This window comes from Orcinus orca, chromosome 4, assembly GCF_937001465.1.
Source record: "Orcinus orca chromosome 4, mOrcOrc1.1, whole genome shotgun sequence".
Taxonomy (NCBI): domain Eukaryota; kingdom Metazoa; phylum Chordata; class Mammalia; order Artiodactyla; family Delphinidae; genus Orcinus; species Orcinus orca.
Genome location: NC_064562.1, coordinates 141,037,381 through 141,046,630, shown reverse-complemented (window position 1 = coordinate 141,046,630; position 9,250 = coordinate 141,037,381).

Sequence of the window (9,250 nt, the reverse complement as noted above, 5' to 3'; positions counted from 1 at the left end):
ATTAACTATACTTTGATTTTTTTTAATGGTTTAAAGAAATTAAATAGGATAAGCTGGTGATACTATACTAAAGAATTTATAAAATGTATAAGTTGCTTTGAGCATAGTGGAAATAAGTTATTGAATATTGTACTGATGGTTCTTTTCCTCTAATGAATTAAAAGTAGCAAATGCTCAATGACAGCTTTTGAGTATGTGTGCTCCATTAAAGTCAGCCATCAATCTGGTCGATGATGCGAATCACAGGTTACGGCCCATCTGTTGTGGGAAGGAAGTTCAAGTGGACCCACCCCGCTTTTCCTTACCGCTCTTCGGCGGGGCTCATCATCCCCAGGCCATGTCAGAAAAGCCCGTACCTCCTCACGCAGTCCTGCGAGTCAGACTTTGAGGAGACCCTGAGCTACATTTCAGGTTTGCATTTGTTCTGCCATCACTAGTGACAGAACATTAGGGCTGCCCGTGATTATTCCTTCAAGAGAGAACTTAATGTGCTGTGAACACTGGTTTATTCTCAAGAGATTTTTCTGTCTTCCTATATCTGCATGGAGCCCAGCTAAACCAGACTGTGAAGTTCAGTCTAAGAAGGCTGGTAAATATTTGCATTTTTCCTTTGAAAGCATGATTTTTAGTGACGACATAGTACTGTTCATGAAAACGCAGGATATTGCATATATGGTATGGTGCCAGTTGGGTTAAAGAGCAAAGCTTGGAAGATAAGTTGGCAGACTTTAGAACAACTATGCTTTTACCCATTTATAAAAGTAATATACGTGTACAGTAAAAGATTAAGAAAGTGAGAATTAACCACAAATTAAGAGTTAAGCAAAGTTAACCTTTTCCCACATCTCTTTCTGGCCGCACCACGCGGCGTGTGGGATCTTAGTTCTCTGACCAGATATTGAACCCACACCCTCGACAGTGAAAGCGCAGAGCCCTAACCACTGGACTGCCAGGGAATTCCCCCCCACATCTCGCTCGAGTCCCTTTCTATGTAGGATCATAGTGTATTCTCTGAGACTTCAGATGAGATACCGGTCCAATCATGCTGGACATCTGCCTGGAAGCGCAACATGAATGCATCATTTTCCTGCCAGACTTGCTCCTGCTCTCACGTTCTCCGTCAGAGAGCTCCTGCTATATACTCTCCTGTCTTGTCTTCCCGCCTCCCTCCTTGTCCTCATCAAATTCACAGTCCCTGTTGGCAATCCGAAACAAATTTGACCTCTTTGTCTCCCTACCTAAAGGCCTTAGTGGCACCCTACTTCCTATTTCAAGACAGGGCTTAGGCCTCTTCACCAGTTGCCACTGAACTCTCTGCTACATAAAATGACTTGTAGCTTCCAGAATATACCCCTAGCTACTTAGCCACTGCATTCTTCAGTCTGTATTATACTCTTCCCCACACCTTCCCAAGTTAACTGCCCTCCTAGCTAATTTGCTCAGTCTTAGAGAGACTAAGGCTCAGACTCAGCGTCCCCAGACTGGATTAGAGAGCCCCAATTCCATGCCTCCATAGTGTCACAGGTAATTCTGAATCACTGAATTTGCTATGTTGTGTTGTAATCACCTGTCTTTCCTGATAAGCCACGGACCAGAGCATTTGAGGCCCAGTGTTTTTCCTAAACTTAGTACGGTGCTAGCTAGACACATTGTATTTGCTCAGAACTTTTTGTTAAGTTCATAAAATGAGAGGATAGACTAATATCAATAGATTTTAAGTGAGGGCTCCAAGGAAAGGTTAACTGAGAAAAGAGCTTAGGAGCAGCACCTCTTGGTTTTGGTTCTGGGCTTGCAAGTAAGTTTGAAGAGAGTTTTGTGCTATTAAAAAAAAAAAATGTGGGAAAACCACTGGACTAGATAAGCTCTAGTACCCTTTCAGTTTATGAATACAATTCTAGGGTAGAACCATATAGTCTTATTTATATCTAGCAATGCTATATGAGTGCAAAATATAGATTCGTCTTCATGACACAACTAGATGAAAGCACCACCGTGCAATCTTGTCCTGAGTGCCTATCTAAACAAAACTGTTCTGCAGCAATGACAGCTTAGAGGCTTCATCAAAGGCGTGACCAAAGGAAAACTGGAGGGAAGGAGAAGACTCCCTCTTTTTTTTCTTATAACTAAAAACACTCATCAATGCCTTTGAAATCCCACCCAAGGAGTCGTTTGCTCCCTCCCACTATGCCCCCCTGGTCTCCATCCCCACCACTGCCATCACACAGGCACTGATTGCAGTTCCAAGTCTACTCCAGTGGACTAGGAAAAGGCAAGTTAAGGTGAGAAGCAAGTTTAAATTTGATCTTACCAAAGATAAACTGCAATGTAATAAAAGCATAATGAAAACAGCCCCACCTGCTGCACTTGCCTGGAAAGAAATGCCTTATTTGTGGGGGAAGACCTTTGTCCTTACAGCTGTGCTAATGGTGAGAAAGGAGACAAAAGCAAGATAAGATAGAATAAATCACCTTTGTTACATAAGAAATGCAAGAGCAAGCGGTTTTCTTAAAATACTTATTTAGGCTGCGCCAGGTCTTAGTTGCAGCAAGCGGGCTCCTAGCTGAGACATACGGACTCTTAGTTGCAGCAAGCAGGCGGGATCTATTTCCCCAAACAGGGATCGAACCTGGGCTGCCTATGTTGGGAGCATGGAGTCTTAGCCACTGGACCACCAGGGAAGTCCCAAGAGCAAGCATTTTAATTCCTTCTGTGTTTCAGCTGGGTCTGTAGAGGAAGAGTTTAGGTCTTGAAGGGAATCTGCTGCTTTCTGGTGACCTTGAGCAAGTTTCTGAAATTCTATGAGCCTAATTTTCAGAGACTAATAATACCTACCACACAGGTGAGAAATAAGATGAAGGCCACCAATTCCCTGACATATACAACACACTATTCCCTCCTTCCTCTCCTTTGCAGTGGTAGGAAGACATTTAGATATCTTTTTCGGTGGTATATAATTTTCTTCTTTAAAGGTAACAATCTTTTGTTAATTAAATAGATAGTTCTAAATCTGAAAAACAATTACTAGTTTTTTCCTCAGTTTATCATTAACAAAGTATTGATGTGTTTAGTAATAGAGAATCAAGGCAATACTAAAGCAGTAATGCCAGGAGTCATAGATCCACATTTATTAATATTCTCAAATGCCCAGCTCATAATTTAGAATCTATATTCCGGTGGAGATTATCCTGAAATCATTTGCATAACTTAGTTGACCATTTGTGTAACTTGCAGATGAGATGTCAGAGACAGAACTGAGTGATTATGTTAAGTTGAAAACACCTCATTACTAACCAGCTTCATTGTAGAACAGTACACACATTGTGTCTAAATTAACTATCTTTAACTAGGAGCAGATTTGAAAGTGTGAGATTACAGCGGTGAGTTCATTGTGTTTGCTGTTTAGCTTCACAGATTTGTGTGCATTTAGTTAACCTTATAGTTCAACTGCTGGGAAATAATTCAGAATCATCTCACAGCCTAGCTTGTGTTTAGCAAAACTGGTGATTAGAATGGCTAAATATATTGTGAATGTACTGTTCAAATATTTTCCTCAAATGATCAAATCTCTTAAAGCAAATTAGAACTTCAGGCATCCTAAATGAAAAAATCACTAGACTGATGTATCTCTAACATACATTCTTGAGCAGTCAGAATTTAGTTCAAATTAGACTTCACTCATGATGGTTAACTATGTGTCAACTTGGCTAATCTGTGATGCCCAGTTGTTTGGTCAAACACTAGTCTGGATGTTGCTGTGAAGGTATTTGTGTATGTGATTAACATTTACGATCAGTTGACTTGAAGTTAAACAGATTACCCTCCATAATGTGGATAGGCCTCATACAATCAGTTAAGACTTAAGTTTCTCCAAAAAAACAGCAGTTCTGCCTCAAGACTGCAACACAGAAACCCTGCCTGAGTTTTCAACCTGCTGACCTGTCCTGTAGATTTCAGACTCAAGAGTCAACATCAACTCTCACCTGAGTTTCCAGTTGGTCAGCCATACAGATTTCAGGCTTACCAGCCCCCACAATTGTGTAAGCTAATTCCTTAAGATAAATTATTCTTGGACTTCCCTGGCGGTCCAGTGGTTAAGAATCTGCCTTCCAGTGCAGGGGATGTGGGTTCGATCCCTGGTTGGGGAATTAAGATCCCATGTGCCGCAAGGCAACTAAGCCCACACGCCGCAAATACTGAGCCTGTGCACCACGCCCATGTGGCACAATTACAGAGCCCACGTGCTCTTGAACCTGCATGCCACAACTACAGAGCCTGTGTGCTGCAAATACTGAGCCTGTGCTCTACGGAGCCCACACGCCACAACTAGAGAGCAGCCCACACACCGCAACAAAGAGCCCGCATGCAGCAGTGAAAGATCCCTCATGCTGCAACTAAGACCCAACACAGCCAAAAATAAGTAAGTAAAAAAAAAAAAAGAATCCACCTTCCAATGCAGGGGGTGCAGGTTTGATCCCTGGTCGGGGTACTAAGATCCCACATGCCACAGGGCAACTAAGCCCACACACCATAACTACCAGGCCCATGTGCTCTGGAGCCTGCGTGCCACAACTTGAGTGCCTATGCGCCACAACTACTGAGCCCACACGCTCTAGAAGCCCACACGCCACAACTAGTGAGAAGCTCACGTGCCACAGTGAAAGATCCCATATGCCACAACGAAGATCCCATGTGCCTTAACTAAGCCCGACACAGCCAAATAAATAAATATTAAAAAAATAAAATATTCTCTCAATATCTATCATAATCTCCAAAGATTTAGATCTATGGTCAAAGATTACATATACCTCTATCTATTTGTATCTCCTATTGGTCTATTACTCTGGAGAACTCTAATACACTACTATTTTCTAATTATTAGTACATATGAGACTTTAAAAGTTTTACTTCATTTTTGTAATTAAATGACATCCATTCTTGATTTAGTTCAGTACTTAATACATGATCTGACATGGCTACCTGGGCTTCAGTTTCTCATTCTGAAAGACATTTCAGCCGTGAAATATATTACTTTTACCAATATGTCTCCCATTGTTCCAGATAAAATCTGAAATAGGATTTTAATCTCTGGAATAAGATTTCATCAAAGGTCATGAGACTGACAAAGAGGAAAGATGAACACAATTAATCCTTCTGCTCCCAAAGATACCAAAGTCAATGTGAAATTTAGGAGAAGAGCATAATCTAGTAATCTGACTCAAAATCACTTCTACTGGGTCTTCCCTGGTGGCGCAGTGGTTAAGAATCCTCCTGCCAATGCAGGGGACACAGGTTCGAGTTCTGGTCTGAGAAGATCCCACATGCCGCGGAGCAACTAAGCCCGTGTGCCACAACTACTGAGCCTGCGCTCTAGAGCCCACGAGCCACAACTACTGAGCCCATGTGCCACAACTACTGAAGCCCATTCACCTAGAGCCCGTGGTCTGCAACAAGAGAAGCCACCGGAATGAGAAGCCCGTGCACTGCAACGAAGAGTAGCCCCCGCTCGTCACAACTAGAGAAAGCCCACACACAGAAACAAAGACCCAACACAGCCAAAAATAAATAATCACTCCTATTGACCCCAGGATTTTTTTTTAATATTTTAAAATCATTTTTAATTAATTTAACAGAAGGAACAAGAAATCATTATCTTGGGGGAAATATCTTTTGGGGAAAACAAAACACATTGCAGCTGTTAGAATATTTGACCTGCCTGAACTCCAATTCCTGATTGCTCTCCAAAGACAGCGATGATTTTCAGATTAGTGTATATCCTTCTGAACTTCTCTCTAAGCATTTACACTCATATAGCTGTACCTGTGGAAATACTGCAAAGCTTAGGTTCCAGAATCTATAGGCGAACTGCCTGGGTTTAAATCCTAGCTGTGTGACCTAGGGCAAGACACTCAACTTCTCCATGCCCAGTTTTCAAGTCTGTAATATGGGGATGATAATTATAGTACCTAATTCATGGAGATGTTTTGAGGATCAAATGAGTTCATCTATGTAAAGCACTGAGAACAGTGTCTGGCATATAGTATGCACTATAAAGTATTAGCTATTATCATTTTTTAAAACCTTATTTATTTGGCTGCCTCAGGTCTTAGTTGCAGCATGTGGGATCGTTGGTTGAGGCACACAGGCTCTTCATTGCAGCACACAGGCTTCTCTAGTTGTGGCCCGTGGACTTCTCTCTAGTTGTGGCACACGTGGGCTCCAGAGTGTGCAGGCTCAGTAGTTGCAGCATGCAGGCTCTCTAGTTGTGGCGTGCAGGCTTAATTGCCCAACCAGGGATCAAACCTGGGTTCCCTGCATTGGAAGGCAGATTCTTTTTTTTAAAAAAATAAATTTATTGGGCTTCCCTGGTGGCGCAGTGGTTGAGAGTCCACCTGCCAATGCAGGGGACACGGGTTCGTGCCCCGGTCCGGGAAGATTCCACATGCCGCGGAGCGGCTGGGCCCGTGAGCCATGGCCGCTGAGCCTGCACGTCCGGAGCCTGTGCTCCACAACGGGAGAGGCCACAACAGTGAGAGGCCCGCGTACCACAAAAAAAATAAATAAATAAATAAATAAATTTATTTATTTTTGGCTGCCTTGGGTCTTTGTTTCTGCTCTCAGGCTTTCTCTAGTTGTGGCAAGCGGGGGCTACTCTTCGTTGCCATGAGTGGGCTTCTTGTTGCAGTGGCTTCTCTTGTTGCACAGCATGAGCTCTAGAGCGCAGGCTCAGTAGTTGTGGCGCACGGGCTTAGTTGCTCTGCGGCATGTGGGATCTTCCCAGACCAGGGATCGAACCCGTGTCCCTTGCATTGGCAGGCAGATTCTTAACCACTGCGCCACCAGGGAAATCCCTTAGCTATTATCATTTTCACCTCTTTTATTTATCATAAATGGCATCCTACTACTGTATGTTATTTTGAAAATTTGTTTGTTTAACCCCTTCATGTATTATGGAAATATTTCCATAATATTACAAATAAAATCTACCTCTTCTTTTTTCAACTATTTCAAGTCTCATTTTCCATATAATGATTTCAACCTCAGTACCTAGAAGTAATATCTACATTTATTTATCCAAATAGTTTTTCTCTTTTTAAGTGTTTGGTAAACTAAAAAGCATTATGGAAATATCTGTATAGATGTCTTCACTGGGTATCAAATGGGGAAGGAGATAAGACTCTGCCTTATCTGGGTCATACCCATTACTACCCTTGGTAGCCTCCATTCATTTTTGAGGCTTGCTTCCATCTACTAAAGATGGTGACTCACCAAAGATGTAAGCGGTCAGTGGCAAAGCTACCATACTCTGGCTGTTCTATTTTTCCCTTCTTCCAGTTGGGTTGCTGCCTCACTGCCTTGAATGAAGCTGCATGTGTGTTTAAAGAAAAGCAAGGGAGGACAAATGATTGGCATGGTTGAAGGTGATGTTTACATTGCAGTTCTGCTTCCTTTTGAAGTTCCCTTTTGAGGGCATCTCCTCCTTTCGACCCAAAAAAGGATTAGGAACTGCTGCCACACATCTGGTGCTGTTGGGGTCCATCCTCAGAGGGCTAGGTGAAAGGGCAAGTGAGAGGGGCAAAGGGAGATGAGGGAGGCTTCTGCTTTGATCTTCCTAACATTATCCTCAGGCTGCTCTTTAAGTAGACACAGCACCTGGTACAGCTCCTGGCACAAACCAGGCATTTGGCAAATGTTTGCTGATTAAATACATGAATCAATTAAAGCTTTACTTGCCATAGCAGGACAAAGTGTGGTTCACATTTTAAAAAGGTGGGGGAAAGAATTCTGTATTATCAGCATCTATTTTGATGTCTCTCCTCCCTTCCCCTCTTAGATCCTCACCCTATTGCATGAACTCTAAGGGGCAGAAATTGAATCTCATCTATCTTTGTGTCTCTAGCTGTAGGACAGTATCTGCTCATAAATATTAATGAACAAATGAATGAGTGATTCTGGCTAAATTAGGTTTGTCATAAAGCAACACTTACTCTTTAGGTTAACTCCAGAAACACAAAAGCCCCTGAGACTGCTCCAAAAGGCATAAGACCTGAGGTGAGGGTCACTCCAGCTTCCTCCAAGGCAAACCCACCTTTGTGAGGCTGGGTCAAAACTAGCCAGTCTGTGAATCCTGCAGGAATTGGGAAACAAGGCAGATGTACATGGGGCATTTTGTTGTTTTGCCATCCACCAAGCTGGGAAGTACTCCTCATTTTTAACCAGATGGTCTTTGAGCTGATATTTCTTCCCAGTCACATGTCTGAACTGATGCAATGGTGTTCCAGAGGTTATAAGAGAAAAGTTGCTGGCGATCGCATCTGAAAGACCTAATCCCTTACTTCTGTCTCTGTGGCAAAGATTTTCACAACAATCAGCCTTCTCAAGAAGTATACACACAGCTTGCATGACCAGGCCCCAGTGGGAGACAGAGCGTGAAGCCGTGCAGGCGGAAAACACTGTTTGCACTCTTAGAGAATAACATCACCGTCAGCACACTCACCAGGGTGCTCAGAGGATGACAAACATATACTGTGCCTTAAAAGAAGAAGAACAGAAATCTGAGTCCTGGTGAGAGTTTTCAAGTGGATCCCAAGGCCAAATGAATAGTATGTTTCTTCATCCAAATGTAGCCAGTAAAGGAATAGGACAGAACATTCAAGTGGGGCCAGCAAAGACACTGAACTTTTCACTTTTACTGATGGTACTGTGAATGTGAGAGCTAAGAGATGGGATGAAAGTTAAAATGGTGTGCTTACCATTGCTTCTTTTGCTTACCACACCTTGCAGTGCTCAGATTTGTCTAGCTCAGTTGGCAGAAAGGAGGTCAGCAGCAGATTAGATGGTCCAAATCCATTTCATACACCAGATATGAATTCCCAGAGACTCCTGGGGAGGACAGGGCTGATCTGATTTGTTGGGGTAGAAGGAAAGGCAACTCAAAGAGAGGAAAAGGGCCAAAATAGCATTTTTCAAATGAAGAATTCTTCCCCTGCCTTCATTCCTAGGAGCCGAAACTTTTACTTTCCTGGTGAGATCACAGGAACTGAGTGTGTAAATTCCAAACTCTTTGGCATTGATTCTTCAGAGGATGTTACAAATTCCAATTCCACCCTGCCCCATGTCATTCTGGATGTGGTATTTAAATAAGGGCATTCAGGGACTTCCCTGGCAGTTCAGTGGCTAAGGCTCTGTGCTCCCAACGCAGGAGGCCCAGGTTTGATCCCTGGTCAGGGAGCTAGATCCCCCATGCTGCAAC